This window comes from Schistocerca americana, unplaced genomic scaffold (assembly GCF_021461395.2).
Source record: "Schistocerca americana isolate TAMUIC-IGC-003095 unplaced genomic scaffold, iqSchAmer2.1 HiC_scaffold_13, whole genome shotgun sequence".
NCBI lineage: Eukaryota > Metazoa > Arthropoda > Insecta > Orthoptera > Acrididae > Schistocerca > Schistocerca americana.
Genome location: NW_025725371.1, coordinates 233318 through 246112, shown reverse-complemented (window position 1 = coordinate 246112; position 12795 = coordinate 233318).

Here is a 12795-nt window from a genome sequence, read left to right as displayed (position 1 = left end):
TCATCGTCAATGTGAAGGTCCAGGGAATACATTGAACCTGCAGTGGTGTATCAGAAACTAATACTGGTCACACAGGGAATGCTCAAAGCACCGACTGTAAGAAGAGTCTCTATTCTTGTACTTAAGGTGGCATTTCGGCTTTTGTATTTAATTCCGATGCGATTTCTGTGTTTCATCGTCAATGAGAAGGTCCAAGGAATGCAATGAACCGGCAGTGGTGTATCGGAAACACATACTGGTCTCACAATGAATGCTCAAATCACCGACAGTAAAAAGAGTCTCTATTCTTGTACTTAAGGCGGCATTGTGCCTTTTGTATTTAACTCCGATGCGATTTCTGTGTTTCATCGTCAATGTGAAGTTCCAAGGAATACATTGAACCTGCAGTGGTGTTTCGGAAACTAATACTGGTCTCACAGGGAATGCTCAAAACACCGACTGTAAGAAGATTTTCTATTCTTGATCTTAAGGCGGCATTGTGCCGTTTGTATTTAATTCCGATGCGATTTCTGTGTTTCATCGTCAATGTGAAGGTCCAAGGAATACATTGATCCTGCAGTGCTGTATCAGAAACTAAAACTGGTCTCACAGGGAATGCTCAAAGCACCGACTGTACGAAGAGTCTCTATTCTTGTACTTAAGGTGGCATTTCGCCTTTTGTATTTAATTCCGATGCGATTTCTGTGTCTCATCGTCAATGAGAAGGTCCAAGGAATACAATGAACCGGCAGTGGTGTATCGGAAACACATACTGGTCTCACAGGGAATGCTCAAAGCACCGACAGTAAGAAGAGTCTCTATTCTTGTACTTAAGGCGGCATTGAGCCTTTTGTATTTAACTCCGAAGCGATTTCTGTGTTTCATCGTCAATGTGAAGGTCCAAGGAATACATTGATCCTGCAGTGGTGTATCGGAAACTAATACTGGTCTCATAGGGAATGCTCATGGCACCGACTGTAAAAAGAGTCTCTATTCTTGTACTTAAGACAGCATTGTGCCTTTTGTATTTAATTCCGATGCGATTTCTGTGTTTCATCGTCAATGTTAAGGTCCAAGAAATACATTGAACCTGCAGTGGTGTATCACAAACTAATACTGGTCTCACTGGGAATGCTCAAAACACCGACTGTAAGACGAGTCTCTATTCTTGTACATAAAGAGGCATTGTGCCTTTTGTACTTAATTCCGATGCGATTTCTGTGTTTCATCGTCAATGTGAAGGTCGAAGGAGAACATTGAACCTGCAGTGGTGTATCGGAAACTAATACAGGCCTCACAGAGAAAGCTCAAAGCACCGACTGTAAGAATGGTCCCTATTCTTGTACTTAAGGCGGCATTGTGCCTTTTGAATTTATTTCCGATGCGATTTCTGTGTTTCATCGTCAATGTGACGGTCCAAGGGATACATTTAACCTGCAGTGGTGTATCGGAAACTAATACTGGTCTCACAGGGATTGCTCAAAGCACCGACTGTAAGAAGGGTCCGTATTCTTGTACTTAAGGCGGCATTGTGCCTTTTGAATTTTATTCCGATGCGATATCTGTGTTTCATCGTCAATGTGAAGGTCCAAGGAATACATTGTGCCTGCAGTGGTGAATCGGAAACTAATACTTGTCTCACAGGGAATCCTCAAAGCACCGACTGTGAGAAGAGTCTCTACTCTTGTACTTAAGGCGGCATTGTGTCTTTTGTATTTAATTCCGATGCGATTTCTGTGTTTCATCGTCAATGTGAAGGTCCAAGGAATACATTTAACCTGCAATGGTGTATCGGAAACTAATACTGGTCTCACAGGGATTGCTCAAAGCACCGACTGTAAGAAGGGTCTCTATTATTGTACTTAAGGCGGCATTGTGCCTTTTGAATTTAATTCCGATGCGATTTCTGTGTTTCATCGTCAATGTGAAGGTCCAAGGAATACATTGTGCCTGCAGTGGTGTATCGGAAACTAATACTGGTCTCACAGGGAATCCTCAAAGCACCGACTGTGAGAAGAGTCTCTACTCTTATACTTAAGGCGGCAGTGTGTCTTTTGTATTTAATTCCGATGCGATTTCTGTGTTTCATCGTCAATGTGAAGGTCCAAGGAATACATTTAACCTGCAATGGTGTATCGGAAACTAATACTGGTCTCACAGGGATTGCTCAAAGCACCGACTGTAAGAAGGGTCTCTATTATTGTACTTAAGGCGGCATTGTGCCTTTTGAATTTAATTCCGATGCGATTTCTGTGTTTCATCGTCAATGTGAAGGACCAAGGAATACATTTAACCTGCAATGGTGTATCGGAAACTAATACCGGTCTCACAGGGATTGCTCAAAGCACCGACTGTATGAATGGTCTCTATTCTTGTACTTAAGGCGGCATTGTGCCTTTTGAATTTAATTCCGATGCGATTTCTGTGTTTCATCGTCAATGTGAAGGTCCAAGGGATACATTTAACCTGCAGTGGTGTATCGGAAACTAATACTTGTCTCACAGGGACTGCTCAAAACACCGACTGTAAGAAGAGTCTCTATTCTTGTACTTAAGCCGGCATTGTGCCTTTTGTATTTTATTCCGATGCGATTTCTGTATTTCATCGTCAATGTGAAGGTCCAAGGAATACATTGAACGTTCAGTGGTGTATCGGAAACTAATACTGGTCTCACAGGGAATGCTCAAAACACCGACTGTAAGACGAGTCTCTATTCTTGTTCAAAAGGTGGCATTGTGCCTTTTGTAGTTAATTCCGATCCGATTTCTGTGTTTCATCGTCAATGTGAAGGTCCAAGGAATACATTGAACCTGCAGTGGTGTATCGGAAACTAATACTGGTCTCACAGGGAATGCTCAAAGCACCGACAGTAAGAAGAGTCTCTATTCTTGTACCTCAGTCACCATTGTGCTTTTTGTATTTAACTCCGATGCGATTTCTGTGTTTCATCGTCAATGTGAAGGTCCAAGGAATACATTGAACCTGCAGTGGTGTATCAGAAACTAATACTGGTCTCACAGGGAATGCTCAAAGCACCGACTGTAAGAAGAGTCTCTATTCTTGTACTTAAGGCGGCATTGCGCCTTTTGTATTTCATTCCGATGCGATTTCTGTGTTTCGTCGTCAATGTGAAGGTCCAAGGAATACATTGAACCTGCAGTGGTGTATCGGAAACCAATCTCTGTCTCACAGGGAATGCTCAAAGCACCGACTGTAAGAACAGTCTCTATTCTTGTACTTAAGGCGGCATTGCGCCTTTTGTATTTAACTCCGATGCGATTTCTGTGTTTCATAGTCAATGTGAAGGTCCAAGGAATACATTGAACCTGCAGTGGTGTATCAGAAACTAATACTGGTCTCACAGGGAATGCTCAAAGAACCGACAGTAGGAAGAGTCTCTACTCTTTATACTTAAGGTGGCATAGCGCATTTTGTAATTAATTCCGATGAGATCTCTGTGTTTCATCGTCAATGTGAAGGTCCAAGGAATACATTGAACCTGCAGTGGTGTATCGGAAACTAATACTGGACTCACAGGGAATGCTCAAAGCACCGACTGTAAAAAGAGTCTCTATTCTTGTACTTAAGGCGGCATTGTGCCTTTTGTATTTAATACCGATGCGATTTCTGTGTTTCATTGTCAATGTCAAGGTCCAAGGAATACATTGAACCTGCAGTGGTGTATCGGAAACTAATACTGGTCTCACAGGGAATGCTCAAAGCACCGACTGTAAGAAGAGTCTCTATTCTTGTACTTAAGACGGCATAGTTTTTTTTTTTAATTTAATTCCGATGCGATTTCTGTGTTTCATCGTCAATGTGAAGGTCCAAGGAATTCATTGAACCTGCAGTGGTGTTTCGGAAACTAATACTGGTCTCACAGGGAATGCTCAAAACACCGACTGTAAGAAGATTTTCTATTCTTGATCTTAAGGCGGCATTGAGCCGTTTGTATTTAATTCCGATGCGATTTCTGTGTTTCATCGTGAATGTGAAGGTCCAGGGAATACATTGAACCTGCAGTGGTGTATCAGAAACTAATACTGGTCTCACAGGGAATGCTCAAACACCGACTGTAAGAAGAGTCTCTATTCTTGAACTTAAGGTGGCATTTTGCCTTTTGTATTTAATTCCGATGCGATTTCTGTGTTTCATCGTCAATGAGAAGGTCCAAGGAATACAATGAACCGGCAGTGGTGTATCGGAAACACATACTGGTCTCACAGGGAATGCTCAAATCACTGACAGTAAGAAGAGTCTCTATTCCTGTACTTAAGGCGGCATTGTGCCTTTTGTATTTAACTCCGATGCGATTTCTGTGTTTCATCGTCAATGTGAAGTTCCAAGGAATACATTGAACCTGCAGTGGTGTTTCGGAAACTAATACTGGTCTCACAGGGAATGCTCAAAGCACCGACTGTAAGAAGATTTTCTATTCTTGATCTTAAGGCGGCATTGTGCCGTTTGTATTGAATTCCGATGCGATTTCTGTGTTTCATCGTCAATGTGAAGGTCCAAGGAAAACATTGATCCTGCAGTGCTGTATCAGAAACTAATACTGGACTCACAGGTAATGCTCAAAGCACCGACTGTAAGAAGAGTCTCTATTCTTGTACTTAAGGTTGCATTTCGCCTTTTGTATTTAATTCGGATGCGATTTCTGTGTTTCATCGTCAATGAGAAGGTCCAAGGAATACAATGAACCGGCAGTGGTGTATCGGAAACACATACTGGTCTCACAGGGAATGCTCGAAGCACCGACAGTAAGAAGAGTCTCTATTCTTGTACTTAAGGCGGCATTGTGCTTTTTGTATTTAACTCCGATGCGATTTCTGTGTTTCATCGTCAATGTGAAGGTCCAAGGAATACATTGATCCTGCAGTGGTGTATCGGAAACTAATACTGGTCTCACAGGGAATGCTCATGGCACCGACTGTAAAAAGAGTCTCTATTCTTGTACTTAAGACAGCATTGTGCCTTTTGTATTTAATTCCGATGCGATTTCTGTGTTTCATCGTCAATGTTAAGGTCCAAGAAATACATTGAACCTGCAGTGGTGTATCACAAACTAATACTGGTCTCACTGGGAATGCTCAAAACACCGACTGTAAGACGAGTCTCTATTCTTGTACATAAAGAGGCATTGTGCCTTTTGTACTTAATTCCGATGCGATTTCTGTGTTTCATCGTCAATGTGAAGGTCGAAGGAGAACATTGAACCTGCAGTGGTGTATCGGAAACTAATACAGGCCTCACAGAGAATGCTCAAAGCACCGACTGTAAGAATGGTCCCTATTCTTGTACTTAAGGCGGCATTGTGCCTTTTCAATATATTTCCGATGCGATTTCTGTGTTTCATCGTCAATGTGACGGTCCAAGGGATACATTTAACCTGCAGTGGTGAATCGGAAACTAATACTTGTCTCACGGGGAATGCTCAAAGCACCGACTGTAAGAAGAGTCTCTATTCTTGTACTTAAGGCGGCATTGAGTCTTTTGTATTTAATTCCGATGCGATTTCTGTGTTTCATCGTCAATGTGAAGGTCCAAGGAATACATTTAACCTGCAGTGGTGTATCGGAAACTAATACTGGTCTCACAGGGATTGCTCAAAGCACCGACTGTAAGAAGGGTCTCTATTCTTGTACTTAAGGCGGCATTGTGCCTTTTGAATTTAGTTCCGATGCGATTTCTGTGTTCCATCGTCAATGTGAAGGTCCAAGGAATACATTGTGCCTGCAGTGGTGTATCGGAAACTAATACTTGTCTCACAAGGAATGCTCAAAGCACCGACTGTAAGAAGAGTCTCTTCTCTTGTACTTAAGGCGGCATTGTGCCTTTTGTATTTAATTCCGATGCGATTTCTGTGTTTCATCGTCAATGTGAAGGTCCAAGGAATACATTGAACCTGCAGTGGTGTACCAGAAACTAAAACTGATCTCACAGGCAATGCTCAAAGCACCGACTGTAATAAGAGTCTCTATTCTTGTACTTAAGGCGGCATTGCGCCTTTGTATTTAATTCCGATCCAATTTCAGTGTTTCAACGTCAATGTGAAGGTCCAAGGAATACATTGAACCTGCAGTGGTGTATCGGACACTAATACTGGTCTCACAGGTAATGCTCAAAGCACCGACAGTAAGAAGAGTCTCTTTTCTTGTACCTCAGGCACCATTGCGCCTTTTGTATTTAACTCCGATGCGACTTCTGTGTTTCATCGTCAATGTGAAGGTCCAAGGAATACATTGAACGTTCAGTGGTGTATCGGATACTAACACTGGTCTCACAGGGAATGCTCAAAATACCGACTGTAAGACGAGTCTCAATTCTTGTACATAAGGTGGCATTGTGCCTTTTGTACTTAATTCCGATGCGATTTCTGTGTTTCATCGTCAATGTCAAGGTCCAAGGAATACATTGAAACTTCAGTGGTGTATCGGAAACTAATACAGGTCTCACAGGGAATGCTCAAAGCACCGACTGTATGAATGGTCTCTATTCTTGTACTTAAGGCGGCATTGTGCCTTTTGAATTTAATTCCGATGCGATTTCTGTGTTTCATCGTCAATGTGAAGGTCCAAGGGATACATTTAACCTGCAGTGGTGAATCAGAAACTAATACTGGTCTCACAGGGATTGCTCAAAGCACCGACTGTAAGAAGGGTCTCTATTCTTGTACTTAAGGCGGCATTGCGCCTTTTGTATTTAACTCCGATGCGATTTCTGTGTTTCATAGTCAATGTGAAGGTCCAAGGAATACATTGAACCTGCAGTGGTGTATCAGAAAATAATACTGGTCTCACAGAGAATGCTCAAAGCACCGACAGTAGGAAGAGTCTCTACTCTTGTACTTAAGGTGGCATAGCGCATTTTGTAATTAATTCCGATGCGATCTCTGTGTTTCATCGTCAATGTGAAGGTCCAAGGAATACATTGAACCTGCAGTGGTGTATCGGAAACTAATACTGGACTCACAGGGAATGCTCAAAGCACCGATTGTAAAAAGAGTCACTATTCTTGTACTTAAGGCGGCATCGTGCCTTTTGTATTTAATACCGATGCGATTTCTGTGTTTCATTGTCAATGTCAAGGTCCAAGGAATACATTGAACCTGCAGTGGTGTATCGGAAACTAATACTGGTCTCACAGGGAATGCTCAAAGCACCGACTGTAAGAAGAGTCTCTATTCTTGTACTTAAGACGGCATAGTTTTTTTTCTTAATTTAATTCCGATGCGATTTCTGTGTTTCATCGTCAATGTGAAGGTCCAAGGAATACATTGAACCTGCAGTGGTGTTTCGGAAACTAATACTTGTCTCACAGGGAATGCTCAAAACACCGACTGTAAGAAGATTTTCTATTCTTGATCTTAAGGCGGCATTGTGCCGTTTGTATTTAATTCCGATGCGATTTCTGTGTTTCATCGTCAATGTGAAGGTCCAAGGAATACATTGAACCTGCAGTGGTGTATCAGAAACTAATACTGGTCTCACAGGGAATGCTCAAAGCACCGACTGTAAGAAGAGTCTCTATTCTTGTACTTAAGGTGGCATTTCGCCTTTTGTATTTAATTCCGATGCGATTTCTGTGTTTCATCGTCAATGAGAAGGTCCAAGGAATACAATGAACCGGCAGTGGTGTATCGGAAACACATACTGGTCTCACAGGGAATGCTCAAAGCACCGACAGTAAGAAGAGTCTCTATTCTTGTACTTAAGGCGGCATTGTGCCTTTTGTATTTAACTCCGATGCGATTTCTGTGTTTCATCGTCAATGTGAAGGACCAAGGAATACATTGATCCTGCAGTGGTGTATCGGAAACTAATACTGGTCTCAAAGGGAATGCTCATGGCACCGACTGTAAGAAGAGTCTCTATTCTTGTACTTAAGGCGGCATTTTGCCTCTTGTATTTAATTCCGATGCGATTTCTGTGTTTCATCGTCAATGTGAAGGTCCAAGGAATACATTGAACCTTCTGTGGTGTATCGGAAACTAATACTGGTCTCACTGGGAATGCTCAAAACACCGACTGTAAGACGAGTCTCTATTCTTGAACATAAAGAGGCATTGTGCCTTTTGTACTTAATTCCGATGCGATTTCTGTGTTTCATCGTCAATGTGAAAGTCGAAGGAGAACATTGAACCAGCAGTGGTGTATCGGAAACTAATACAGGTCTCACAGAGAATGCTCAAAGCACCGACTGTAAGAATGGTCCCTATTCTTGTACTTAAGGCAGCATTGTGCCTTTTGAATTTATTTCCGATGCGATTTCTGTGTTTCATCGTCAATGTGACGGTCCAAGGGATACTTTTAACCTGCAGTGGTGTATCGGAAACTAATACTGGTCTCAAAGGGATTGCTCAAAGCACCGACTGTAAGAAGGGTCTCTATTCTTGTACTTAAGGCGGCATTGTGCCTTTTGAATTTAATTCCGATGCGATTTCTGTGTTTCATCGTCAATGTGAAGATCCAAGGAATACATTGTGCCTGCAGTGGTGAATCGGAAACTAATACTTGTCTCACAGGGAATGCTCAAAGCACCGACTGTAAGAAGAGTCTCTACTCTTGTACTTAAGGCGGCATTGTGTCTTTTGTATTTAATTCCGATGCGATTTCTGTGTTTCAACGTCAATGTGAAGGTCCAAGGAATACATTGAACGTTCAGTGGTGTATCAGAAACTAATTCTGGTCTCACAAGGAATGCTCAAAGCACCGACTGTAAGAAGGGTCTCTATTCTTTTACGTAAGGCGGCATTGCGCCTTTTGTATTTAATTCCGATGCGATTTCTGTGTTTCATCGTCAATGTGAAGGTCCAAGGAATACATTGAACGTTCAGTGGTGTATCGGAAACTAATACTGGTCCCACAGGGAATGCTCAAAACACCGACTGTAAGACGAGTCTCTATTCTTGTACATAAGGTGGCATTGTGCCTTTTGTACTTAATTCTGATGCGATTTCTGTGTTTCATCGTCAATGTGAAGGTCCAAGGAATACATTGAACGTTCAGTGGTGTATCGGAAACTAATACTGGTCTCACAGGTAATGCTCAAAGCACCGACTGTAAGAAGAGTCTCTATTCTTGTACTTAAGGTTGCATTTCGCCTTTTGTATTTAATTCGGATGCGATTTCTGTGTTTCATCGTCAATGAGAAGGTCCAAGGAATACAATGAACCGGCAGTGGTGTATCGGAAACACATACTGGTCTCACAGGGAATGCTCGAAGCACCGACAGTAAGAAGAGTCTCTATTCTTGTACTTAAGGCGGCATTGTGCTTTTTGTATTTAACTCCGATGCGATTTCTGTGTTTCATCGTCAATGTGAAGGTCCAAGGAATACATTGATCCTGCAGTGGTGTATCGGAAACTAATACTGGTCTCACAGGGAATGCTCATGGCACCGACTGTAAAAAGAGTCTCTATTCTTGTACTTAAGACAGCATTGTGCCTTTTGTATTTAATTCCGATGCGATTTCTGTGTTTCATCGTCAATGTTAAGGTCCAAGAAATACATTGAACCTGCAGTGGTGTATCACAAACTAATACTGGTCTCACTGGGAATGCTCAAAACACCGACTGTAAGACGAGTCTCTATTCTTGTACATAAAGAGGCATTGTGCCTTTTGTACTTAATTCCGATGCGATTTCTGTGTTTCATCGTCAATGTGAAGGTCGAAGGAGAACATTGAACCTGCAGTGGTGTATCGGAAACTAATACAGGCCTCACAGAGAATGCTCAAAGCACCGACTGTAAGAATGGTCCCTATTCTTGTACTTAAGGCGGCATTGTGCCTTTTCAATATATTTCCGATGCGATTTCTGTGTTTCATCGTCAATGTGACGGTCCAAGGGATACATTTAACCTGCAGTGGTGAATCGGAAACTAATACTTGTCTCACGGGGAATGCTCAAAGCACCGACTGTAAGAAGAGTCTCTATTCTTGTACTTAAGGCGGCATTGAGTCTTTTGTATTTAATTCCGATGCGATTTCTGTGTTTCATCGTCAATGTGAAGGTCCAAGGAATACATTTAACCTGCAGTGGTGTATCGGAAACTAATACTGGTCTCACAGGGATTGCTCAAAGCACCGACTGTAAGAAGGGTCTCTATTCTTGTACTTAAGGCGGCATTGTGCCTTTTGAATTTAGTTCCGATGCGATTTCTGTGTTCCATCGTCAATGTGAAGGTCCAAGGAATACATTGTGCCTGCAGTGGTGTATCGGAAACTAATACTTGTCTCACAAGGAATGCTCAAAGCACCGACTGTAAGAAGAGTCTCTTCTCTTGTACTTAAGGCGGCATTGTGCCTTTTGTATTTAATTCCGATGCGATTTCTGTGTTTCATCGTCAATGTGAAGGTCCAAGGAATACATTGAACCTGCAGTGGTGTACCAGAAACTAAAACTGATCTCACAGGCAATGCTCAAAGCACCGACTGTAATAAGAGTCTCTATTCTTGTACTTAAGGCGGCATTGCGCCTTTGTATTTAATTCCGATCCAATTTCAGTGTTTCAACGTCAATGTGAAGGTCCAAGGAATACATTGAACCTGCAGTGGTGTATCGGACACTAATACTGGTCTCACAGGTAATGCTCAAAGCACCGACAGTAAGAAGAGTCTCTTTTCTTGTACCTCAGGCACCATTGCGCCTTTTGTATTTAACTCCGATGCGACTTCTGTGTTTCATCGTCAATGTGAAGGTCCAAGGAATACATTGAACGTTCAGTGGTGTATCGGATACTAACACTGGTCTCACAGGGAATGCTCAAAATACCGACTGTAAGACGAGTCTCAATTCTTGTACATAAGGTGGCATTGTGCCTTTTGTACTTAATTCCGATGCGATTTCTGTGTTTCATCGTCAATGTCAAGGTCCAAGGAATACATTGAAACTTCAGTGGTGTATCGGAAACTAATACAGGTCTCACAGGGAATGCTCAAAGCACCGACTGTATGAATGGTCTCTATTCTTGTACTTAAGGCGGCATTGTGCCTTTTGAATTTAATTCCGATGCGATTTCTGTGTTTCATCGTCAATGTGAAGGTCCAAGGGATACATTTAACCTGCAGTGGTGAATCAGAAACTAATACTGGTCTCACAGGGATTGCTCAAAGCACCGACTGTAAGAAGGGTCTCTATTCTTGTACTTAAGGCGGCATTGCGCCTTTTGTATTTAACTCCGATGCGATTTCTGTGTTTCATAGTCAATGTGAAGGTCCAAGGAATACATTGAACCTGCAGTGGTGTATCAGAAAATAATACTGGTCTCACAGAGAATGCTCAAAGCACCGACAGTAGGAAGAGTCTCTACTCTTGTACTTAAGGTGGCATAGCGCATTTTGTAATTAATTCCGATGCGATCTCTGTGTTTCATCGTCAATGTGAAGGTCCAAGGAATACATTGAACCTGCAGTGGTGTATCGGAAACTAATACTGGACTCACAGGGAATGCTCAAAGCACCGATTGTAAAAAGAGTCACTATTCTTGTACTTAAGGCGGCATCGTGCCTTTTGTATTTAATACCGATGCGATTTCTGTGTTTCATTGTCAATGTCAAGGTCCAAGGAATACATTGAACCTGCAGTGGTGTATCGGAAACTAATACTGGTCTCACAGGGAATGCTCAAAGCACCGACTGTAAGAAGAGTCTCTATTCTTGTACTTAAGACGGCATAGTTTTTTTTCTTAATTTAATTCCGATGCGATTTCTGTGTTTCATCGTCAATGTGAAGGTCCAAGGAATACATTGAACCTGCAGTGGTGTTTCGGAAACTAATACTTGTCTCACAGGGAATGCTCAAAACACCGACTGTAAGAAGATTTTCTATTCTTGATCTTAAGGCGGCATTGTGCCGTTTGTATTTAATTCCGATGCGATTTCTGTGTTTCATCGTCAATGTGAAGGTCCAAGGAATACATTGAACCTGCAGTGGTGTATCAGAAACTAATACTGGTCTCACAGGGAATGCTCAAAGCACCGACTGTAAGAAGAGTCTCTATTCTTGTACTTAAGGTGGCATTTCGCCTTTTGTATTTAATTCCGATGCGATTTCTGTGTTTCATCGTCAATGAGAAGGTCCAAGGAATACAATGAACCGGCAGTGGTGTATCGGAAACACATACTGGTCTCACAGGGAATGCTCAAAGCACCGACAGTAAGAAGAGTCTCTATTCTTGTACTTAAGGCGGCATTGTGCCTTTTGTATTTAACTCCGATGCGATTTCTGAGTTTCATCGTCAATGTGAAGGACCAAGGAATACATTGATCCTGCAGTGGTGTATCGGAAACTAATACTGGTCTCAAAGGGAATGCTCATGGCACCGACTGTAAGAAGAGTCTCTATTCTTGTACTTAAGGCGGCATTTTGCCTCTTGTATTTAATTCCGATGCGATTTCTGTGTTTCATCGTCAATGTGAAGGTCCAAGGAATACATTGAACCTTCTGTGGTGTATCGGAAACTAATACTGGTCTCACTGGGAATGCTCAAAACACCGACTGTAAGACGAGTCTCTATTCTTGAACATAAAGAGGCATTGTGCCTTTTGTACTTAATTCCGATGCGATTTCTGTGTTTCATCGTCAATGTGAAAGTCGAAGGAGAACATTGAACCAGCAGTGGTGTATCGGAAACTAATACAGGTCTCACAGAGAATGCTCAAAGCACCGACTGTAAGAATGGTCCCTATTCTTGTACTTAAGGCAGCATTGTGCCTTTTGAATTTATTTCCGATGCGATTTCTGTGTTTCATCGTCAATGTGACGGTCCAAGGGATACTTTTAACCTGCAGTGGTGTATCGGAAACTAATA